Genomic DNA, 26883 nt, shown 5'->3' with positions numbered 1-26883 from the left:
TCGGAAGATATATTCCTGTTCAAAAGTTTCCCCGATTCATTTTACATTTTCCACTTCTCGTCCCCATGTATCGTAAATATGTGCGAAGCTCTCGAAGCCCCTGGAGACAATCTACGTACATTTTCGGCTTCAGGGGAAATGTAGAGATAAGACATTCTCGAGGGAGAGTGATGACATCGAAGTTCCAAAAGGGTCAGAACGAAAATATTCAGTATAAATACACTCTAATATGATGGAGATAGTAAAAGAACGATATTTCTGATATGTGCTGACAGTTCAGAGAAAGGCACCTTGCATGGGGGGCAGATGAAGGCGAGAAGATAAATATTGAAATATTTATTTCTGCCATGAAAGGGGTAAATATATTTCTCTCCAAAATGACGCCTGATAATGTGCTGTGTATATCAAACGGAATCTAAAATATTATGGATTTTTTAAACTATTTTTTCCTTCCCTGAACTTGTTGCCGTTGTACAGTGAAGCCTTTCCTTTAGTAGCCCAGCGTTATTTTTATTGGTTGGAATTTTTTGAGTTAGTAATGATACTTATAGAGTTGAGTTCACAATTATTTGAAGGTCATGCTTTACCAGGACATTAAAAGCCCTACAGATTCAATATTCATTTTCGTGTGTATTGTTTTAACAACCAGAAGTCACCTTTATTCTCTGTATGCCACACACACACACACACACACACACACACACACACACACACACACACACACACACACACACACACACACACACACAAAACGACGGCGCTATATTGTGTGTGATATAAACAGAAGATTTAGTTCTGTAGTAAGTGAAGAATTGCTTATCTTTAACTAACCATCCTGCGTTCTTAATTTATTTACATATTTATAAACCACCTATCTCATAGGTGTATATGTATAACAGGGTTGAATTAATATGGTAACTTAGTAATATAATTAACTGCTCCCAAAATTAGATACTGTTTTTTTAACAATGTTTACAACAAATTGAGAAAATACAGTAATGAATCGGATATAATGGATATTGTATTGCCTCAGCAGTGCAGTGGAAGCAAATATGCGAAACTCGGCTAATCACATAGCTGTAATGAACATCAAATGCAGAAAACAAAAACGGATGCGATTTAACAGGGTTAGTATGCCAGGAGGTGTAATACCCTTTGTAAGGTCTCCGTGCTAGTTATGTTTAGAATTCGATAAAAGAAGATTGGAAGGGTGTGGAATCGTGTTATGACACCAACAATTTTCGATCCATCGGAGTCTTCTAAAAGTCACGTGAACCAGCGGGCAGAGCTAGGACAAGGGTCGCGTGACTACGAATCATCGAGAGATTCAACCGAATGTAACGTATGATGTATGGAACGATATGGAGCTGATTTATATGGTTATTCTGGTGTAAGTAACTTGGTGTTCTGTGTGGTAGGAGAGAAGATTAAAGTGACAACAAACAGGTGAAAGGGACTTGATTAATAGCGGAACAGCGATCGTTGAAGAGATAGGGTAAATGTCGGCCGCTGTATCCGGTCTTATCTGTGGAAGGGAATTTGTGTTCTAACATATACAGTGCTACCACCGGATGTCCAACCGTCTGTCGTTGTTAAATATGGTGTGTATGGGCGGTGTTGCAAGTATAGAAAATGAATGTGCTTACTGTTGGAGGATAATAAATAAAGGTACGTTAGGCCGATTATATTGGAACTGTGGAGTTGTTCGACTGTTTTCCATGCCACATTAGCTAAATATGCCGAACATTTCGTACACAAGAGTTCACTTCATTTGTTGGCGATCATTTTCAAGTGCAACGAGTCCGAGGACTGCGTAATGTTCTGATGATTATCCCTCGCCCTTGCGAAATTAATTTCAGGCGTTGGGAGACATGAATATAATTACAGCGCGTTGCCTTTAGCGACTCTAAACCTCTGCATTGCTTCAGAAAACTTATCAGACTTTAGAATTTCTTCATATTGTTATCGCAATTACTTCAGTAAATTGTTCTAGAAGAATGTTGGCCTTTGATTTCTCTTCCTGAAGAGATGAGTTCATTTTCCTCATCAGAAATGCACGGGAACTCATTAATTAACTATTGATTTTATTATGTTGTTTACCTTAATAGCATACAGCGAGTGATTAATACAAAATCACTGTTTCCATGAACTAGGAGTATCGTCTTCAGGATTAGTTTGCTGATCGGCCCTTATGCGGCATCGTATAAAAAACAAAGTTTACTAAAAATAGTATACGGATTATTATATATTTCTTAAAATTCTTAGTCGCACAAAAGTATATGCTGTTAAGAATTTAAAGGACGCGACCTCGAAAAATGATCCTTTGATTCTCCTAACAACACCCCCCCCCTTCCCAAAACACTGAACCATGCAAACGTTATTTTCATGTACGTGAATGCAGTCGGTATTATTTAATACTGTGCTCCCGAAATTGTATTTCTGAAGGGATAAACATTTTTGTTTAACCTTTGTTGACAACATTTATTGCATGCACATGCGTAGTACTTTGTAAATGAGTCTCCCTGTTTCAAGAGAATATTTTAATTAACTTATTTTATGAGAAGTAAACTCATCTTCCTCATATGTGTACCGAATGATAAACATCTACGGGGTTTACAAATTTCATATACAGGAAAGCAACATACAGGAATTGCTAACGGCTCTGACAGGAAGCATCTCTTAAAATGATGGCCAGATTTATACACAGTATATTTATCACTATTACTCATCCAGTATGCAGCAAAAGAATACTTGAAGAAAGTTAATCTAAATATTGAGAATTTCAGTCAGGTAATTTAAACAGTACAACTTAGTATGGCGTACTATGTCCTGCATAATAAATCCAGGGTTCAAGATACATCAGAATTCTATATTTGATGAGCCACAGAGCCATTCTTTGAATAACTTGCGATGCATGTTCTCAAGAATTCCGTAGCTTTGCATTTATCGGTATAATTTGAACTGTGAGTTAATACTTGTCATTACACAGCCAGTATTGAACGCGATGCAAAACTTCAGTGCAAGTAGTACTCTGTAGTTAAATTAATAAATAAATTTAACATAAACACTTGTTTAATTGCGAAACAAAAGAAACTCCCTAGTTTAAAAAGATCGGTGAGTTTGTTTTGTCGGGATACACATGATGGTTCACATATGTGATCAATTAGAAATCCCTAAAACTAAAGAAAAAGATCCCTGTGAAAAGTACAAATGAGATGGCTAACTCCAGTTTAATTGCAAAACCCTACACGGGATTTGAACTTGGATCATTGAAACCCAATGTGTGTTATAGATGCACTCTGACAGGAAAATGTATTTGCATGCACTCTTGAGTTTTATAGACGGATTTCATCTTGTATTCGTTTACATGCTGCAACGTAACATTGGTCATTTAGCACTTTTTTCATCGTAGTCAGCCCAGGATCGGGGTTTTCCGCTTTGCCAAGTATGGGAAAGTTTAAAAACTATTTTTTAAATTGTTTTCTTGGTATGTTGTGGAGTTGAAACATGCTCTTAGCATATATCATCATTCTTTAAGACACCTCAAAAATTCAAAATATGTGCTTGTCTAGAAAAGGCTTTCACACATTCGCATCCATGCCATATGCGGGATTACAATGTCCAGCCTCTCTGTAGAACAGGAACTGATGTTACTGACTGAGCTACTGAAGCAGGCAAAAAGTCTATTCTACTAGAGAATCGAATTCAGACCACTTCTGTGACAAACCAGCATCCAAACCCTCAAATCATGCACACATCTATTATCTATATTTCATATGAATAAAACTCTTTTTCAGCGCTCGATTATCCCAGAATCCTCTAAGCGCATGTAGTGTAGAGCTACGAATGGTTATAACTCTACACTACATACATAGTTCTATCGTGGATTGGCTAAGAATGTACTGTATCTTCCAGAAACCTTTCTCTGGAGGCTAAATATGAAAATGGCTTTTTCAGGCAACTTCCAGCCTCTTGTATGCAGGATGGTGGGATGAAAATCATCTACCACTAAAACATACACCAATGCCACAGTGGGATTCGAACCCAGTTGTTGGTTTGAGAGCAGAGACGCTCTCCACCTTGTCAACTAAGCTGGCTGACATGCAATACAGCGGTCATTTGATACAATCTTGAAGAATTTTAGTACACCAAATGGGAGATTTATGTAAGTTTACTTAATATCAAAATGTATAAAAACATTGAGATTATCTATTGGAAACTATACGTTTACATGCTCGTCATCACTTGTACAAAAAAGTGCATGACGGCTAAAGAATACAGCAGTATACCCAGTTGTGATTTTGGATTTGCTATTGTTGATCATTAGAAAAAAATAATGGCTGGAGTTTGTATCTTGTAGGGATTCCTTCAGTTTTTTGATACTATTTCCGGCATTCTGTGCGGAATTTAAACTACTGCTTAAAATAACACTAAGAAATCTGAAGCAGAACACACGTTCAAATCCCATTGAAGCATTCATTGCGCTCGAGCATAATAATCCACTTCACATAAAAGGGATTACACTGAAATTGTAGTTCCAAGATGCTAGCCATATTGGAGTAGTAGAGACCGCTGGACAGCATCCACTCTATACATTGGAATTATATTTTTTTCAGCAATAGGCTCATACTTAAGGACGCCCTCTACAGGGATTAGAACCTCTATAATGTGATAACACATTTACTCGTAGACATGCTGGATTTTTCTTTTCGTTCAGTTTTTCGTATGATTTTTGGTGGAAAAAGGAATACTTCCTTTTTACTGAACAGCGACCCCAACTTCCTAAAAGTAATAACATGACTATCCACTTATTATTGCTGCACTTCCGATATTAAACAGACGTAAATTTAGTAGCAAAGAGAAGCAGGCAGAGAATGAAAACAACTGCAAAGAAAAACACAAACATTTGCGAAACTTATGACCCGATAAATTACTAAATGACGAGCCAGCGTGACTAGTATTACAACGCTGTCAGCGGCAGATGTACGATACAGCTGGAGGTAGAAGTTAGGCCACTTTAGGATGTGGCAGTCCCGGATGATAGTGGCCGCACAGGGATTCTCGAGGACGAAATAGATCTGGTCAGATAATGCCGTTACACTTTTGCATGATCATACTTTCTCCAGACACACAGCCACTTCGAACCACCGATTCGATGACCTTTACTCCTTCCATAAGAGATGCTAGCCATACCGGAGTAGTAGAGACCGCTGTTATGCCTCCCTAGGACATTTCTTAGCATCAAGTCTGCCGACATGCATTCAGTTCGTGGCAGGCCACCATCTAATTCGCTCCTTAATAGTGCATTTGGGACGTCCAGAGCGCTGTGCACAGATCTACGGCTCCGCTCTCTTTGTCCATTACCTAACGCTCTGATAACGGTAATAGGCAAGGGAAACATATTGGCCAAAGCTAGGATATGATGTAGTCGTTTCTAGACACGCGCACACACACCCACATACAACTAGAAAATGTTTATTATGTTCTCCACGAGGTTTACATCAGCATTCGCACAACAGAGCGAATTGAAAGCTCTCTCTGCAACTGGTACCATCTGAATTCCCTGCCGGCCTCTCATAATTACTTATACATTCAACTCCATTATTTATTTAGACTCATCATTCTCCACTCCATGTTCCCACTTCATTCCTGCCTGCTAATACGTTTATTGTCCAGTCGCTACGCGGCTCACTGAACTGATGCTTGCTTACACAGACTTCCCCCATCTCTTCTCTGGTTTCGGATCCGTTTACTGTATTATTTGCTTCCTGTCAGAATCGAGGTTTTAAACTATACAATTCTAATTAATTACCAATTTGTTTAGAATCTACGCAGGAATTTGACAATGTTGTTTGCGATCTACCTTTTCTAAATACTGGAAAAGAACCTTGAAAATAACAAGTGTGTTCAAAGGGTGTTTCCGATGTTCGTAAAAGTGACTAAGTCTGGAAACCATTTAAGAAGTCAGTTCGAATTTCAATCCAAAAATCGCATTACAATATTAAAATTACACAGGATAGTCAGTGAACGGTAAAAGAGCGACTTATTTCTTTATTCGAAGGAATATATTTAATTTCTAACTGGAAGCTTTTTAGCACTTGTCCTAATTTAGGAAAGAGCTTGCACATACGGGGATGTGCTTAAGGTTTCGTGTGAGAAAGCCATTACGAAGTAGCCTTAGATTTTCATTTCATAAAAATGTTTCAGTCCCTTTGAGAATCGTACGTTCTGAAATTCCTTTGTGCTCAGAAAGAAACAGATTTCGCTGAATGGTCCCCACTGCAAACTTACAGCGAGCATGCATGTCAAACTGCTCTTTCGATGCATCGGATCACTGTAAATCTTTAATGTTTGCAAGAAACCTTAAATTTATTTTTTCAATTTTCAAAAAGTATAAATGTATAATTAAAAAGCAAACTGGAGAACACACAAAAAGAGACTCCAAATTGATGCATTCTTTCGGCTGTTATAATATACTATTCGGAATTTTGACTATAGTTTGTACTCTGCCCCTGTTACTTTCTGACAAGTGATCCGACGATCTAGATCTTATACAGCCCTGATTAGTGGAATAATTAAACAAAAACCGGGCATGGCTTTTGGGTTCACGAGATTTTTGATTCTCAAAATTGAACGCGCTCATTCTGCCAGAGTACATTCGACTCATGGACCAAACAGTCAACCATCTTAAACACCAACTTTTTCAGTCTCTTATTCATGTGTAATGAAATTTAGACCTGAACACAAGAAACGAATAAGAATGCGCACGAAACACTGTTGGAGAGGATAAAAAGCTTGAGAAAATTACCTGATGATGAAAGCTAAGCAGATGGTAGTTCAACGTAGAGAAATGCGATAAAGTGTAAAGAGAGAGACATCAAAGCACAAACATTTTGAACTCAGCTGTTCAAAGCCAAATTTATCAAGATTTATTTCCTCTAAATAATAACAACATAAGCAAACGATAAACTCTTTATTGGCATAAACCAAACCTTCGGTTTATTAATCAAAATGAAGTAGGTCGGTCAGAAATCTGGTCTAATATTAATTGTGACGCATTAATGTACATCCTACAGTTCTAAGCAGGCTGTCATCAATATCGTGTTTGCCGATTTTAATCAATAAGGAAGCTGTTTCGCACTGTAACATTTCCATATGTCAGGATATTGAGTTCCACAAATAATATTATTAGTCGGACGGAGAGAGTCTCGTTATGCCGAATTAGTAATGCAGATTGGTGCGGGGAGGGTAAAACCCTATACAAATTAATAGCGGTGATTGCATTTAGAGAACGAAAGCAACTTACTATGTTGATCTTAAAAATAAACATTTCCACGACATAAAGGTTTCATGCTGCAAGGCACAATTTTCTGTCCTTGTGATTTGTAATTGTCCTATACAACTGCACGTGCACTTCTAGTTCACCATTGAGACAAATAACTAATTCTAGTCCTTAAATGTATTTAATATAAATTTTCGTTAATTTAATTTACATTTATATCTAAGAATAGTTTAAGATCACAAACATTTAATAGTTTTTTTTTTAATTTATAGCAGATCTTATGCCCACGTGCTTTCAAGGCTTTCAATGTGTACGACGATGAAAATTGTAAACAGACAAACACAGCACTAATGTTTTGCAGCTTCTCTCTGCAATCTCTCACGTGAGATTATTATTTTATAAACCAAAACGACAATTGAAATAAAATTTCAAAATAAATAAATAAAAAAAACGCAGTAAAGTTTGTTCCACCTAGTGTTAGCGACTGCCGTATGCGTTAATGCTGGTTCTCATAGGACTAACATTCTCCACATTTATGATGAATTTTAAAGGAAACGCCCAAGGAATTGAATTCTGCACCTCGAACGATCTTCCCCATGTCTATGACATGGATTCGTTTGCCGAAAAAGTGTTACGGAAAAAGTAATGTGTTTTAAAGATGGACAGATTATCGAATGTTCACGTGACCTGGCTCTCATCTTTATAAAAATGAAAACAAATTTTATTAATAAAAAACAATTAGCAACAGACTCGATTATTTAAATCTCGTTCATCCGAAAATAAATTTTCTTTAGGAAGTGGCGTCGAAACTTTCTGCAAGGACATTAGCCCAAGAATAAACGGAAACACATTTTCATCGTGGCCATCAAGGAGACAGTAATATCGCTGCTAAACAACGGCCATTCTGATGGTTTCATTAAGGTGAGTAACGGACTCAGGTATGGTAATTCGCCGATATAAATATGCCTGAAATGACGCGTCGTAGTAAATTCTGCGTAAATACGCACCGAAATGTGTCTATTGTTAAATGATAAAAGCATAAGCTGTAAGGCTACATTTTGTCTGCGCATATTAATATCTGTTTTCACGCGCCATCACGGTTGTTGGTCCGTGCTGTTCGTTCGCGTGGTGAAATAGACTCGAAGCAATTTCATTAAAAACGCGCAATATAATTACAGGCTAGTGTAGCTTCATCATATAGTCGACTACATGGCTGTGATGACAGGGTGTTTTAATCTTCGCTCTCTCTCCTTCCCTCTGGGTGGCGAGCGATTCATCGGGCAAGGAATTAGTTTGCGAACTGATATTTTTGACCTTGTACCAGTTTCTATGTATGTATGCATGCTTGAATGTGTGTAACGTACATAAAAATGAGCTGATAACAAAGCACACAGCTAACGATTCATTATCGTTTTGTGCTGAAAACGATAAAGCGGCGAGAAAATGCAGCTTAATTCTAGGCTAGTACGTGGCAATTAGAGTCCGGTGGTTCTTGAAAGAATCTAGCACAAGTTATTAATACACGCAGATTTCCATCTATTAGGTCAGTCAAAACTTTTGCGAAGCTATTTTATAATTCGAATCATTACCACGTATTTTTGCTAAACATGCAGCACACGGGTTCAAAGTATTTGCCAGTGGAAATCTCTCTGGCGTGTATAGGAGAAAAAAGAGGGGGCTAAATGAATGAAACCAAGAGATTTCGATAACAAAACCTGAAAAAAAAAATTGAATTGGCCAGGTTGGCCGAGTGGTCAGCGTGGTGACTTTCCAACCAATAAGTCGTATGTTCGAATTCGACTACAGATATTAAAAAAAAAAAAAATCTGTTAGCTGCATCCATGGGGACTAATGTACGATAGGTTGACAGACTTCGATGGATGGGAGTCACAAAAAATAAAAATAAAAAGTGAGTTATGAGAGCCAACAGTTGACGAATATTAAAGGGAAGAAAAACCTACAGAACAAATTAAATGTTCTTACAAATGTCTTTTCCATTCTCGGCCAACCAGGCCAGCTTCGTTGGCCGAGTGCGGTTAGGGTATTCACTCTCCAACCAGCAGACTGCGGATTTGAATCCCCCCGCGATCATGGATGTTCGTGATTGTCTTTAGGCGGGAGATAAAATTCATCGCCTAGTGTAAAACTACCACCCTGCTTATTGGAGGTCTGAAGTGGCTTGAAAAAGTTCCCTGTTTAGTCTCTCGAGCAGGGGTTTCGGATTATGTGAAAAATACAACAGAGCGTATAAAATTAACAAAGACTATTTAAAAAAATCCTTATTCTACCCCTACCCAAGGTAATAATAATAATGTACAATAAGTATTACAACCTTTGGTGGGTGACGTCACATAAAAAGAAACAAATTTTGTAGTTTATCCAGAATAATACTTGACGACTGGTGTTTCATGTTCGTTATTTAGTCGCTAGTCCGTGAAAACATATGTTTTTCTAACAAAATGACTGTTTTCGCAAAATGCCTTGTTCAATTGTAAAATATAAACAAGGAAGCCAAGACCACGAGAAGTATAAATGATGTGTGTACGTACACGTGTTCTGCCGGTTTGTTAGTTTTCTTTGGATAAGGGGAGGAATTTCATCCCCTAACGATATCAACTGATTCATCTTCAGTTACAAAGCTCTTCTTGATGTATCTCCATCCTAGTCGAGATGCGAACTCAGATCTTTCAAAAAGGATCTTTCCTTCGGAAGACACCGTCTTACAGAGTCCACTCCTCAGTTTACAGTCTCAATTAAAGCTTGGATGACTCGTTTAAGGATACTGAATCGATTTCGTAGAATCCAGTTTCGATTAAATATGCAACATATGTTCGAAATATATTGATTAAAATATGAACCACTAACATAATCCTTCTTGTGTTTTACTGTGTCCTGGGCTTAGGAAAAGCTTATTTATCTAGTAAATATGAAATAACATATTTACCGGATGACCTTTAATGTGTATGCTGTAATAATTCAGAGCAAGAACGCCCCCCCCCCCCCATGTTCTCTTAGCTCATTAATCTCCAGCTGCTTCCTGCGTACGTGTATTTAGTTTATCCGGAAAAACGAAATAAAGAGCCATATTTTAAAATCAAGCAAAATACAACGAACGGGTTCAATTAGAGCTCGTGGTGCGTACAAAGGTAACGCGCAGAAAAGGTGACGTCAGTTTCAGATACTTAAACTAATACTATCAGAAATCTCAGTACAGATATGGATTCCGTTATGAATTCGTTAAAATAATTTATCGACAAAGATAAAAACAGAAGGTTGAAGTTACATAGTAGACAAATATTTCGATGTTCGAAGTGAAGTCACAAATGTATATAAAATATTCTGATGAGATACACAAATTCGTCTTTTACTAGAAAGGTGCACGAGGGAGAAACCCATCCCAAAAAATAAATGAATATTACTTGTTCAAATTTTGTTCATGCGCGTATGTGTCTAATTAAATCCTGCGGAAATTCTTTTCTAAAAAAAAAGAGAGAACTTATACATCTTAACGAAAGCATTTAACATAAAGAAACAATACTTAGGAGCCAAGTATGTTAAAAAAAGTTCTTTGCATTGCGACATAATCAAAAAATATTCGCATTAATCCCTAATTTATTAGGCCAACACCAATGTTTAAATTTCATGACTTGCATAGCTTTTGTATATCCGCAGAAAAGAAATTAAAATCTTAACGTATGAGACACTACTTTATCCGGAGGACACTCTACCCCATATTAATTGCGAAGAGAGAGAGAGAGAGAGAGAGAGAGCGTTCTGTTTCTTCTTTACCGTTCTTTGGCACGTGAGGGATTAGTTCGTTTCAAATCCGAAATCTACTCAACGTGACCATTCATTAATGCCGTAAAATAAATTACTACACTCAAAACTTAATATAAAAAGCGTTTGTTATGAACGCAGAAAACATAACGTTTGGCTCTCGAGAGAGAGAAAGAAAGAAAGAGAAGTGTTATGTCAGAAGTGAAACGTACAGGGCACGAATTATGTATTCATTAGCTTAAAAGCACGTCCAAGGGAAAATATATCGACTAGAAAGAAATGGTTAATCATCTTAACTTCCGTCAAACATTTTTCAGCCTTGTAGATAATTATTGTCATTGAAGAGTGTAAGATTATCGGATGGAAGGCAAAAGAGAGGAATTGGATATTTCGAATCATTATGCGTTTGATAAGCGCGCATTTGATACTTGCAAATACGAAGGTTATTTCCTGGCCATTAAAAGCTTTTAAAATGAATAAGTTATCAACGCTCTTCGATCTGATGAAGAATTGTATGAAGAAAATAGCAGAGCAGGGGTAGTCTGCAAAAATTGAGACGTTGTCATCTTACAAATTTAAACTTTAAATTCAACTGAATGTTAGTTTTTCTGAGAGAAGGAATAATTGAGCATCTAACATGGAGCAATTATCATAATTTCTTAACGTTAGCATACGTTTGGGTCATCATGTTTTACTGAATTATCTTCATAACATTAAGGGTATTCAATTTCCTTCCTTTATTGTAAAGTTTTTTATTGATTAACCCAAACGGGTGAGCCATAGTTGCAGTGTACGTAGCATATCCGCTGTCCATGGCTGTGGGATCCAAATCCCCTTACTTTATGAGTGTGTGAATGTTTTCATGTGGGGGATAAATTTCATCGCCCGCTGTGAGATCTGATTATCGTGAGCCTGAAGTGACTTGGACTTGAAAATGTTCTCAGTTTGGTCTCCGGAGTAGGATTCCCGAATTATATAACACTTAACTAGCTTACTGTTGTCAGTTGACTTAATATTTTTTTGGGCGGAATTTACATTAAAACAGAATGAAAATGAGGATTCTAAGGTAACTGGTTAGCGCATCTTGGGTTTCAGAAATAAATGCGAATTCCCTTCCCCTCTCCCGAAACAGAAAAATTTTCGCTCTGTTTCGTAGCAATTTTGGCACCCCAAAAGTACCAAAGTCATGTTTCAACATTAATCAGTGCCTCACTGGGAAAGACATAAGACGGTTATCCCGTTAGTATTTTCGAGGCCATTCTTACAGAAGGCAGTATTTTTCTGAAACTCGGTTGTTACACCCTACAAAACAGGTCAGAACACACACACACACACACACACACACACACACACACACACACACACACACACACACACACACACACACACACACACACACCGTGTTTTTGACTATATAAGGAAACTATATAAGAAAGACTGTTGAAATAAAACGTAAACCGAATGGAAGAGGGAGTGGAAAGGATTGGTTTTCTAAGCATTTGAAGCTGAATTGTAAATGGATGCTGACAAACAGCTGTTTTGTGTTTTGACATCCTTAAAGGAAATAGAAGAACGATAGTCGCCAGACTGGCAAACGGCATAAGACTGAAACACAACGTGTGTGGGAAAGGGAATGGAGCTGATTTGTGAGAGAAGAGTCATTTATTAACCAGATTGCCGGCTTCTGGACAGTGCACCTCACCCCCAAATGTCAGAACGGAAGTCGAATGCTGGGAAGGTTTGGAATTTGCAGATTGTAGAGGTGAGAAGAAATATGGTGGATGAAAAATGGACACAACCTTTTTTTTTTTTAGATCTGAGAAAGTTATGGAGGTAATGTCCTTGTGGGAGGAGAGGCTAGAGTGAGTGGGTAAATAAGCTCAATAAGAGAAATTCGATCCTAGCTGGAGATCTAAGAATATGAAGTCTAAGGAGAAGTGAAGTGAGATCCTTCTTACAAGGAATGAGACGTCACTGAAACAATGTTGGAACCACTAAAGTTATCCTCGCTCCCCTGAAAATTCACAAAAAAGTCATCTAGTTGGGGATTTCGTTTGACTGTGATATGTGTGCGTTTAAAAGCGGCAACACTCGCCTGGCACGCGCCTTTTACTCATTTCGGAAAATCAGGTGGCTTGGCTGTGAGAAACTATTTGTCGCATCACCAGCTTATTAAACCTGAAGCGCTTGTGTCCCAGCTTTTACTTCCAGAAAATAAAATAGACATTTTATGCATCTGAAAAAGTCAGGACAATACTTTGGCCTTAACCAGAATACATTTACTTTTTTCTGCTATTGCATTTCGCCCTTCATAGTACTGTCATCACTCGATTCTCGTAGGTAGATTATGAATTGTATCCTTTGCTGTATTATGTACCAATAAAACACTTTCTAAAGAAGACTGATGCAATGCGATACTCTATAAAAAAAGATGCCAAGAATATGTACTATTTTTGTGATTTTTATGCGATTCCTGCCTACGCAAGGTTGTAAGCGTATACGTCATTTGCCTCGTGGACAGACTAAGGCCTTTTATTATTTATCATTATTTTATTTATTTTTTAATATTGTATTTATTTATTGTGGCATTTTTGAACAGTCAAAAATTACATTTAAAACGAAGAAGAAACATGCAGTTCGAGTACATAAAAGCAAATAATTTTTTTAGCATCGTGTGAAGGAAGAAATTATCTTTAAAAATTCACGTGAAAAAAAACCGTTGATGTAAAGTGAGAAAAGAAAACCGGGATTTTTCAGAGCAATCTCCTTAGAAACCTGATCAAAATAACACTCTAATTTATGCTCTTCTGGAGTTAAAAAATACCGAAAGTAGGTATCAGTAATCGTGAAAGAGAATCTATCACTATCCTATGATATTTGGTCTAAGCCAGGACGGCCACACCATTGGTCTACGAAGTTAAAAGAATTTATTCCAGTTTTCAGCCAATTTCCTTTTCTTGCGTGACTTATTATCTTCCCTATCGATCTTGTTGCTGTTTCTGCCAGGTAGAGACGGAGAAGAAACTTATGGATCTGGCATGGTTTAATATTCTCATGGGGCATTTAAATCAGCACGCGGCGAGAATATTAATTTGGATACCAACTCAGTCCACTGCGCTGTTTCGTACTGTCGTCTCTGGTTCTGCTGGATTCAATCGTAAATTCCTAGAAAACGAGGAGAAAATGGATGTTACTCATTTATGCTTTCTTCCCACTAGCCAAGAGCATTTTTTGTTGGCAAATTAAATATTTCAGCCATCTTACTATTGTAATAAATGCAGAATGTTTGCATTAACAGCTAAAGGATGGTAGTAGGGAAGGAGTGGGTAGAATTACTCCCCGTCAATATTTCGAACTTACACTCGATATTGCGTTATTACAGTTCGGTTATCCTGTGAAGGATTCTATTTCTTTTCTTTTTCATTCGGCCATTCCAGATGCGCCAATGGCATAATGGTTTTGCCGCGCGTCAGTTGTGAAAGAAAATGGGTTCGAATCCTTTGTACCATGACAAGGATTTTTCAAACACTGCTACGTTAGCCTGTCAGACAACGCTTAAGCTATTCTAATTACAGAACATATATTAATTTGGTTTACGAATCCCTAAAAGGAACCCCAGGTGGAAAAAAATAAGAACATTTTAACCATTGAAATTAGTCGGATTCGTAAGCAACGAGGGTCGCCGTTCATAACGATGGAAAAGCTGCTTTACCGGGCAAGTCCCTCGTTGCAATAATACACTGCAGTACTGACACTGTACCTGGTGAAGCCGTGTTGCTACAATTGCAATAATATGAAGAATTAAGTGGATACTGCACACTGCGATGTGAGTAGAATATTAATCGCTCAAAACTATAATGGTTTGCGAGCCCTTCGTGTCTCTCGTTATAATTTCGCCAACCAGGCATTCCCTTGACAGCAAAATCATTAAGTGGATTTTCCAAGAATTACTTCGATAGTACGACATCAAACTGAGTAAACAGTGTTGAAGTGGTCCTCAAAAACGTGTCCGTCCTTGAAACTTTTCGGCGAGAACAAAATTTCCCTTGAGCAGACCAATTTTTGTATTCATAATAAAACAATTTATTTGAAAAATAATATTTTAGATGGGCATTCTTTTCTCTCTCTTTCTGAGGTAATTTAGATAATCATGTAACTCCCACCCATTTACGAGATATAATAAATATTAATGGTATAAGTATGCTATCATAACATGCGCTAATTTGATTGTAAATATGTTTTTCTTAGAATAATTTTAAGTAACCCGACACTTCCAAAAAATATAGAATAAAAATATTCTATTCTTTCATTTCTGGCCTGTTTGGCTAAGTGGTTGTCGTATATATGTTCTAATCACGAATTTTTCATCAAATTATCATAATTTGATGGAATATATGACTAGAAGGGTTAAAGATGTGATTCGAGTTTGTACAATTTAGGTTTCTTTTTAATATAATGCTGTTCTAACACTTATTTCAGCATGGGGTTCTTCATTCTTGTGTAATAAAAAGCATTCAATAGTAGTATGGTTGTGTTAATTGAAGAGATGACGTTATGTGGCGATGTTATTTATTATCAAATGTCAAAAAATTATCATCATATAATATCAAAAAATATCAAAATATTATCATTTATCAATTTAAACCAAAAATGAGATGACTTGAGAAATGTTACAATTTTAGAAAAGCTAGGAAATATCCAATTTAAAGAAACTCCGGCAAGTCTAAGCGGAATAATTTTATGCATACGTACGGACAAAGTAAATCATTTAGATGGTTTTGCAGCTTGCTAATTGCATCTTAAAGCTATTAATCACAAATGGCATTGATAAAACCGAGAAAATGCAGTAAAAAAAAGCAACGTGGGAGCATTTGTTTAGTTGTCCCGAAGACGATCAAGTACGCATCCCTACTAGCGTTCGGTGTAATACGTGGAAGATCAAGTCACTATTTGATGGCGATTTCAAGTAACTGTGCAGTATCATCTTAAATCTATATAAAGGGGTAGTTATGTACATGTTATGTATGAAAATATGTTAAACAATGGGGCCTTTTATATGTGATCGAGGAAGTGTGAATTGCAATTCCTAATGTGATCCTTAGAGAGACAAATTCCTTCTCCAATTCCGCGATAAAAATTATTCCCAGAAATTGTATTGTTTTACAAATCAATAATATTTGAGATTTTATTTTTTTGCATTAATATTTTATTCAAATATTGACCTAATCTTTGTTCAGCATTAAAATGAAGCATTAGAATAAAAACAATTATGAATAAATCAAGCACGTACTATAAAGCGCCTACATGTAAAGAGAATGTAAAATATAAACGGCTGCCAAGTCCTCTGGGAAAGTAGAAAACAAAATATCACCTTTATATTTTCGTCCGCTTTAATTAATTCGTTGAGGTCTCGGCGGTATTCCAACATGAAGCTGTGTTCCGTGTGAACGGTACTATTGAAGAAATTTGTCTCAACCTTCTTTTCTTGGAGAGAAAGAATCCATTTGAGGGAGACATACATAAATGTTAGAAGAGATCAGATGAAGATAAGGTCAAAGAGTATCGATGTTGACTATTTCTATTACAGCGGAAGATAAAAATAACTCACTGTTTATTTGAGGGATTCGGACTAAGGAGCTTAGGGTTGGAAAAGTCAGGAAATGGGTGGAAAGCCTACTTTATTTGATTGAATACAATACAATCATTCGGGACTGGTAATCAAACGAAAACTCGGATGACGGAGCTAATGGCTGCAGAGGCTAAAGGGAAAAATCTTGCTTTTCAGTTACGATGAGATACCTGGTTAAACAACACCGAAGAAAGGATTCTACGCTCTCAAATATTGGATTTAACTGTATAAAAATAGCACCAATTTTGAAATCCAATAAATTATATACTCGCATGTGTATATACTAAGAAACTGTGCGGAATTTAATGTTTTCATCAATAATTAAGAACACGCTGTTTAAATGTCTATATACGTTTCATTCCATCCCTTTCTTGAGTGCCAACACGATGTTTACTGTCATTGTCCTCTAATACTTTTGAATGTAATATGATGCGACAGACAAAGCGCTTTATCCCAAGGAATTAATGATAGCATAATGCTTAAGTTAGTACGTGCTTAAAATAAATGAATTATTCCTATTAAATCTTTTAGATCTTTCTTTAACATATTTTTTAAAATATTTTAATAGGGTTTTTAAATAGACCCTGCATAAGTTTCCAAAGCTATATGGTTCACCTGGAAAGGCTTACAAATACCGATATCATAATGGAATTTGAAAATAAATTAACCTTTCCGGATCGAAGGGTAGGAGGGTGCTTTTATCCGTTATCCATCCGGCCACTACTCCAGAGATAATATTAAAATTTTAGTTTTATGCTACTCTGAATAACTTCGATAGAAAACAGCAACTAAGTGAGATTAAGATAAAAAGTACCATTTAATGCTGGTGGACAAACTGCAGCTTTTTCCCACTGAAAAATTCTGGATTATCAGCTAATTTTGATGATATAATTTTCGTGAAATATTCGCAAATCAATGGAGATAGCAGTAAATTGTTGGAACCTTTATGAAGGTTGCATAAACTCCATAAAATTACGAGAGGGAAAGGCAAAGGGAGAATTATTATTTAATCTTTAATATAGATTGTTAAGCTCGATAAAGTGTTGATAGGCTACAAAAATGCCATCGCATCATCGTCCCCCCAAAGTCTTCCTGTTGTCATCCTAAATAAGGTGATAACAGCGCAGTGCCATAAGTGTTTCTTCTAACACTTGCCACCGTAATAAATGATAAAATGTAATCTCATATGCAGTGGATGCAACACTCTGGTAAGACCAAACATGGCGTCGCTTAAAACAGCGTTATTATCCTCAGAGCGTGTGTAAACAGGCTTATAAAAATTTCCTTTTGATGTAAAGAAAGGGGAAAAAATGTGATAACGAAAGAGGTGGTTTTTATTAGCTGGTTATTTGTCGTCGGGGGATTAAGACAAAGCTTTATTCAAAAAACATTTTCGCAACATTAAAAATATGCTCGTAAATGCAGGAAGGTGGGCTTCTACCTGTTTATTGGATTTGGAGCATCGCTATTTGCCTCCACTGCTCGGAGTCCTGGAGAGAGCGCCTCATTTTGTTCACTTTGAAATATAAGCTGCTAATCTACGCTACTAATGCGAGAATTTGGTCTCAGGAGTTTTGTTACTTGGAATTCTGGTTCAATTGGAGCTGAGTATGTATATTTAGTAACTAATTTACTTCGGAAGTATATCCACAAAAAATTAGGCTTTAAGAAAGATTTTTAATGGAGTAGTACCCACGCTAGTATGCGCATCACTATTACTATGACCCTGAATATACGAAAAAAAGTTTAAATTATAATAACTAAGTAGCGTAGATCAAGTATTCATCTACGAATTGAATGTATTTCTTTTGGATGACATAGGGGTAGTAGAGATTATGATATGCAGGACCTCAATAATACCGTTAACTTTTATTCTCGGGGAGGTGCATAATGATGTAGTTCGAAAGTGTTCTTAATTATTTACAGTACTTCAGCAATTACTTGTATTGTACGATGAAATAAATGTCACATCTGACGAGTAAAAGTCCTAATTATTCAGAATCGAAGTGACTGCTAACTAATCTACTGTCAAGCATCAAATATGCATAAACAGTTCCCTTGCAGAAAGTTGTACGGAGAATGTCGACTGATCTGTAAACTGTGCATGTTATGCAGGGTGAGGTTGGGGAGAAAAAAAGAAGCTCTTTCTTTATACTTTTTATGTGGTTCAATAATATCGAAGAAGAGGTTCTGATATATTCCAGATAAAAACAGTTATTTATTTATGGCCTATCTTCTCCTCTCTAATAATAATGAACAGCAAACTTACCCCCAGACAAAACCGCACCGCCGTAACCTGCAAGTTCACCACTAGTCCTCGTACAATCATCCACTTACATGATTTTTTAAAAAAATGCAATGCCAATTGCTTTTGATTAAACTTTAAGAACAAGATTTATGACTTAGATAATAGATCTAAATGCAGTGAACTGGAGAATGGTCCTTCTATTTTAAAACTAAAACATCTGAAAGTTCCTATCACATAACATTACAAAACAAACAGCATTTCAAACTGACAAATATAAACTGGAGTGTTTTACGTATGTGTTGTTAAAACGTGTGTCTCTTAGTGACGAGATAGTATTGCCCGGAGTGTAATTAGTTATTGTTATTATTCAGAAATTTGGCATATTTTACATGTATAAGTCGCCCTCATGTGCATAACAAAGCAAGTTCCAAAATTCGAGTGGGATTTAATTACCTCAAATACCCATTTTAAACGCCTCACGAGTTCAGTCGCGAGGATGATGCAATACTTGCCCTTCGATTAGAAAGACTGGTCTGTCTAGGACACACAAGGAAATTTAAGAAACTTTTCAATTAAAAGTGTGTTAATGGTTTCCTAAGGAAGTTACAGAATTTTTCTCCCATAAACTGACTCTTATTAATCTCACAAAACAAGCACACCGGTCGGTGAACACACAATTAGCAAACATAATATAATATCATGGTCTCATAACTTTATTAGCTTCAGTCAAAATTCCAACCAAACCAAGCCCAGGTAGAGTGGAGATGTCTGTTTGAGATGCATATAGAGGCAGATAGAGGCATACCAGTTCGTGTGAATCGAGTTCGCAGTGGTTTCATATGTTAATACTAATTTTGCCCATTTAGAATGCTTCTTATAACTCGTTCTGTCTGATATTCAGAGATCGTTGTTTAGCTAATGTAAGAATCCCTCGAAGAAAGTTATTTTTCTATGCGTGTGTCATTAACAGACTTGATCAGAATCTTCAACGATCGAAACCCCTCCCACAAGATTGTTAGGGGAGTTCTATTAGCAGGGGAGTTCTATTACCTTTAAGCGAACATTTAGATTAGTAGTTATTTGTTATATCAAAGGTGTTCATCTGCATAGAAAAAAGCCTAATTGGCTATTGCTTTGCGGGTTGGCTATTTTTCTCTCAGTACACATAAAACCGTTCACTGTCCTAGCGGAATGTCTATTTTGGAAATATAACTTGGGACAGCTGCAAATTATTGATAAAGTCGACCAGTTTGTTGCGCATTTTAATGACTTATGACCAGCGTGTTTAGTGGTAACACATTTTCAGATTCGTTTGTCTTATGAAGGTATATGGAAACGTTTCGTTAGTTTTTTTTAGGTTTTGTCTTGTGAAAAATGTTGATTCCACATTTATTCCATGTCTCTAAGTATCAAGAAGGGAAATAGATCAACAATTTCAATCACATATAAATATTTTTTGTCTAATGAATGCATTGCAGTAAGAGATGGTTTTTAATTTTAATTTAATTTTTAATTTTTTAAAATTTCATATGTTTCATCATCAAATTATTTCTTTCATTTCAGTAGCTTCAGAATTAAAACCCTCCCGCTAGTTACCAAAACAGAAGGTAAAAAATTGCCAATATGTTTTCTTTTTGAAGTGTTTATGTTGAATGAGTTTTAAAACTCTTTTTTTTTGGTATTCACATAACATCTTTTGTTTTGAATACTGTTTAAAATTAAGAATAATGTGTTCTAAATAATTATTCTAAATATGGGGTTTTGTTTTCTTACTTTTCTAATTTTCAAGCTGATTTTTTTAAAACTTCAGCTGACTTAAAATCTCATAGCTGATATGGCATTAATGACAAAAACGGTTTTAATGTGTCTTGATACGCGTCTCATTCTAAAAGTGATCGCTTGCATCCCAAACGCAATTTTTCACTAACCATACATTTAAGAGATTATTAAACTCGATACATTTCAGATACGCTGCGCCATTTGATCTGAATAACTATAGAATTATTATTATTATTCCGTATAAAACTACTCATAAAATTAAACTGCTGAGTATTTTTTCTGCAGCAATTCCTCCTCTGCGAGTGTACACGAAACAAGATTTATCCTAAAATCCCAAAATTATCTTCTGAATTTAAATATTTCACTATTTATGTCAGCCCATGAAATCTGTAACTTAGTTTTACTTTCTAAATCGAAACAATACATAATTAGTATATTAAACTACTTTTGGGAATCTTCATAACTTTATTTAAATTGAAAATAAAATCTGAAATTTATATTGACAATGTTCGACATCCACAATAAAAGGCATCTCGTATGACAAATAGTTTAAAAGCATGTGGTCATATTGAAACTTCATGCTTCGCTGTTTGCAATCATAAACTTGCGTTTACGACATGCTAATCTAATAAAGTGTTGGTTGAAAACTAGCTATCAAGCGGATTAAAACGTCATATAGATACCAGCATATATCATTATTCATGTACAGTACCACCAGTAACAGATTTTATTATCAATAAATATTGATAACAAGATTGTAAGCATTTTCGAATAAATAATGAGGAATGATCATAAAAGTCTATATTGCTTCTCCTATGGACACAACTTGGTGGGTGAAAAACTAATATTAGGTAGACCTCATGCTATGCGAATGTGATGAGAGAAGTTTGTGATTACGCCATCTTTCTTCTTCTTCTTCTTTTCCTGTTCTAGGACTGACTATATATTAGGCGAAGACTCTAAATATACATTATGTAACATTTCGGTATATTATATGAGAGAAATTTTGTGAGGTGCCTCCCTGCTATTCTCTAATGATCAGCTGTTACTACATATTGAGAAAACTCCGCTGAAATACAGATATGTCTGCAGTGTTGAACAAGAATGAGGTACATCAGAGAGCAGAGAATTTTTTGTGTCATGGCAGTTATATACGGATGCTTTTTTGAATGATAAATAAATGCTTCACAAAAAGTCCTAGTTGCAAAGAAATGATTTACATAAAATACCGAACTGTTGATTCGAAATGAGTGACAGCAGGAGAGGAAGTGGGAATATTGGATTGATTGAACAGTCCATGGTCGGAAGAGCTCAATAATGTTATTCTAACTGTACACGCATTTTTTGTGAGAAAGAAAGGGCAATTTATCACTTGGGTTCCTTCCTTTATTTCACTTTCTTGCTCGATAAACCAGTGGTATTTACATAAGCACCAATTTTCTTCGAGACATGTGCATTTACGTGACTTGTGTGATGGTTACCCACTGGGCGTCGTCTAAGACAGACTTCACTTGTTGGCCTCGTACGGAACAACAAAAGAAAAAGACTCTCTTCCTGTAGCGTACTCAAACATTCTTCCTGGTCAATGCTGTGGAAATAGCGGTCATCAGTGATTCTGGATTTTTTATTTATTTCTCAATGCAAAATGACAGATGTCTTCGTAATTGAATCTGCTTAATTTCTTATTTAGTAACAAATTCTAAATTCTAAAATATCACGATTATGTGGAATTTATTTGTTAGACCTATAAGCAATCCTAGTGCATTGACCACCGGCAGGATACTGCTTTATAGCATTCAAAGATGGTCAAAGAAAGTGGCTGGCCAATTCATCTTTTTTTTTTTTTTGATGATCTCAAGTGTGCGTATTTCACATCTATCAAAAAACTTGTCAAAAGGATATATATTAATATATAATCGTCTTAAATTGTAAAATTACTCCTTTGACTGAGAGGTATATGAAAGCTGAGTGGTCAGCCGTCTGCTTCTGTAATTATGTAAACAGTAGAAGTTGATGTTGTATCTTATTAAGCAGTTTCGAAACAATATCTTAAATAAACTGCTTCTCGAATAGTATCCTTAATCTCGTACGGCACGTGATTTGGTGCAAATTCTTAAATTATGTTCATTATAGATGCGATGCAGCAGCAACTGGAAGATGCAAACCACTTTCAAATTTGAAACAAAGCTTTTAATTATTGAAAGCAAAGTTACCGAAGTATGGTAAGTTAGGTTAGAGCGAAGGGATTAGGGAAAGAATGGTTAAAACAGAACTGGATAAGGTTTATGAATTGATCGCCAGAACTTGGCAGAAATGTTGGTGTGTGAGAGAAAGAGAGAGAGAGAGAGTGTGTGCTCGCTCTTTCACTCGTTGTTAGCGAGGATTCAAGTGTTATATTTATAAATAATTCAGAATGTTCCCATGCAACAAGAGAGGGGAGGGGGGCACATCGAAGGAATGTTACCGATGTAACTGTGTAAGCGTCGGTTTCTCTTTCTGCATAGACACAAGTGAGAAAATTGGCATATGGTTGGCACGAACGTGATTTTTATAGACGTTGCATGTTTCTAATTTACACTTTCATCCTACTTTTAACAACCATAACAAGTTCCGGATCGCTGACTCCGCGTAAGAAAATCTGGGCGTAGTCAGAATCACTTATAATTAATTTACGAATAACCTTTCAATGCCTTTTAAAGTTAACAACTTCGCATTCTGTCTTGCCAACGGTCAAAAACACTGCTGGACGTACAGAAGTGTGCGTGACGTCGTCTTGGCCGAAAATAATTCCACAGAGTGTCGAAGCGCTTGTTATGAATTAATTAGATGCTGCATGGGCTACGAGCTACGCCCAAGCCTACCCATGCGTTCACGGGATGAAGGTAATAGGAGTTGAAAATATTTTTGACTTTGACGAGAAAGAAACTAACTTAGGCTATTTTCACCTCAAAGCACAGCAGAATCCTCATTAATGATAACTCAAAAGGAAAAAGTAAGAATTTCTTTAATGACACCAGAAAATAGCTCTGTACATGATCAGAGAGAGGGAAAGAGGAAAGATCTAGCAGACCTATTTCTTGGCTCCTCTGAGGTTTGGAGTTGCAGGAGATGTCCAGATGTTTACTTATTTTAAACTTTATGGCAGAAAGATTTTTGGGGGGGGGGGGGGAAGCCATCTCCAACTTTCTGAGTGACCAGCCTTTGTCTCGCCTCTTACACTGAACTCCCTTTATATGCAGCACACACAAATTAGTAAAACTGTAAACTCAATACTATATAATAAAACTGATCAGAGTATGCATTTGCTGATTTTATCTGATCACTTGCCAACAGTTGCGGACATTTTAGTCAATCGGACAAGCTACATTTTCTAACGGCAGTAAATTTATCCTAGAAGAGTTGGTTATTTTAATTTTAGCTTCTTTCACAGATTCATAGCATGGACGAATTACATTGAGATTTCTCGGTCACTTGGAAAAGATCTAGCAAAAAAAAAAAAAAAAACGCAACCTTGACCTCGTCATCGATTCAAACATAACTGCAATGATTTAAAATGTGTACTGTTAAATAATAATATATACAACTGCTTATCAACTGATTATTTAATCAGTTGATAAGCAGGCTTCTGGAAATGGGATCCTATATTCTCATTAGGTATTCATTGTGCACAATTAACGAGTTGAGGAATCTCATAAACATGACTCGTTGGGGTTCTCCTCAAGTTGGTCGGAGGATGCAATCGACTTTTCTTCTTTTTCATACTGTGGCTTAGTTGTTTTCAGGTATTAAGAAGGGGTACTGAAACTTTCCATTCAGATAAGTTTATCTCAAGTAAAGCTACAAATTAACTGAACTTGACTATATAGTATAATTAGTACAAGTACAATTAGCCAACACACACACAAACACCGCTACACGTTAGGCTGACTCAAGAGAAGAAAAACGAAGAAAAAAAAGAAAAGAAAATGAACTATCTTAATAGGATATGTTTCCATGAGGATTCAATAATTTCAGCAACATTCAACCCTTTGAAATAAATTAATATAATGGGAAATTTCTGGGTTATATAATTTATATAACCCAGAGGTTCATACATATTTAATTATATAAATATGTGTGCTGATTTAATTCTTTAGCCTGATTATGTTGTAAGGTATAGCTTAAGTTTAACCTTATTGATTAGCGTGCTATGTCGTTTCTTTTTTATGTTTTTCAGAGCCTTCCTAGGTCAATTGGTTTAGATGAGCCCTTTGATTGGAAAGACCCAGGTTTGAACCCGCGAGTGAGGAACCTTTTTCAGAAGTTTTCAATCAGATTCTGAGTTAACAAAGCACACTTAATCTAAGATGATCTAGAGAGTTACGAAGGTTCGTAAATCTCTAGAGATCAATTATACCTGGATGATTGGAATATCTGATTCAATAGCTGGAATTCTCTTGATCATATAATTTAATATGGTATTTATTCTCTTTCTCTAGCTCATCGTGTACGTGTTTGGATGAGTGCACTGCATTCTCTATACAATTTTTATATATGCAAATAAGCTGGTGGTATGTTTCAAGAAACAACCAAAGGCAAAGAAAGATTCATTTTGTAAGGCATTCGGAGACGAACGATTAGTTGGCATTTTGATTTGCTTTTTTTCATATGTCCTTGTATAGATACATATCCTGTGAGCTTAGCTGTTATAAGAACCCGTTTGACATTTCAGATCTTCTGCCCCCCCCCCATCATCCATTTTCTTGGGGAGGGATCCCCAAGAAAATGGATGATTAAATATCACCTGGATGGGCGAAATGCAGATGATACAATATTTTATCACATGCTCCTTTAAGGACATGCGAACTGCTTCAGACGTCTCCTTGACAGTATACTACACCCGCGGATGCTAAAAATAACTTGGTTATTACAATTTTAGCTGCTATTATCACGCTATAGGTAGCCCCATTATTGGAGAAGAAGCACATCGTTAAAAAAACAGATCGATCAAAGGTAGACGGAGGTCGAACGGTTCTCTCTATAAAACTGTGATTATTTAGGCTATTACTGCTTTCTGTCGAGCTGGAAGTAGTTTCTTAACTGTAATAGACATTCTTCGAAAGAATTTTCATAAATACAGCTCAGGAAACATGAACGAACATTTCCAGGGTGAAACTTTGTGAGATGGAATTTGTGCGGTGATCGAATGCTTGGCTTTGTTGATGGCAACGGAACACGAATAGCAAGACATTAATCCCTCACCTGAAAAGTCAGTTACAATGGTACTCCTGACACATTACCTCTTAAACAGATCGCTAAATTATTCTCTCTCTTTCTCTCTCTATCTCTTGATGTGCTGTATATGATTGCAAATAAGGATATTTTATATTTTATTTTTCTTTTGTTCTACCGTTTGTTAAGTTATAAGTTATCTTTGTAAACAGTCAGATCAGATTTCTAAGATGTCTTTGCCCCTCGTTTCTAGCTATTAGGATTTCGAGTATAATAATAATACAATGTCTTACAGCCACTATTACGAGGTTTAACACGTTAAACCTCGTAATAGTGGCTTAAATCAAATGAGTTAAATCAAATCGTGTTATGAAAATTATTTTTGATTTGGGAGAGAATTGGACGTTTAGAATGTTATTAATATTTTAAATTGCTCTGTTGATACCATAAGCTAAAATGATAAATAAATCGGGACGTCCTGAAGTTTCTTTGTTGCTAGAATTTCTTTTGAGAATTCTTCAACGAGATATTACACTTGCAGAAAGTCTAGAAAAGAATTTGCCACATTCGCTCTGCCATCGTCCCTCCGTTTCGAAATTCTGATATCAAGGTGTTAGTTAAAGATGATTTGATAAAACTACGAGAGTAATATTTCAATATTTGTTTAAAAAATACTTAAATAGAATTTTTAGTACTTTGTATTTTTGTGATCCAAATTACTCAGGGATTTCTTCAGTAAAGAAGGTAAACAGAATATATCTCAGTTTAAATACTATAGGGTTCATTATTTGTTCCACTCTAGCAATTAAAGTATTATCTTAATCGTTTCAGACTACGTTTAAGTTTTAGATTTAAGTTCTAGGAGAACTGTCAGTGAAAGTTTACAAAAAATCATCGAATGGGAAAACAGGGTTATGATGGCAACCCAGGACCACGATGGAATCTTCATTGGTCCGA

General features: G+C 36.1%; 1 protein-coding gene across 4 annotated transcripts in view; it reads right to left on the bottom strand.

Moving 5' to 3' along the window:
• The window catches only part of LOC150106269 (cytotoxic granule associated RNA binding protein TIA1-like), a 665834-nt gene that overhangs the window by 292823 nt on the left and 346128 nt on the right, over positions 1-26883 (bottom strand). The gene's annotated exons all lie outside the window — the stretch shown is intronic.

This window comes from Typopeltis vanoorti, chromosome 5 (assembly GCF_054136105.1).
Source record: "Typopeltis vanoorti isolate ZY-2024b chromosome 5, IOZ_Tvanoo_1.0, whole genome shotgun sequence".
In the NCBI taxonomy this organism is placed as follows: Eukaryota; Metazoa; Arthropoda; class Arachnida; order Uropygi; family Thelyphonidae; genus Typopeltis; species Typopeltis vanoorti.
This window is presented reverse-complemented; position numbering and strand designations above follow the sequence as displayed.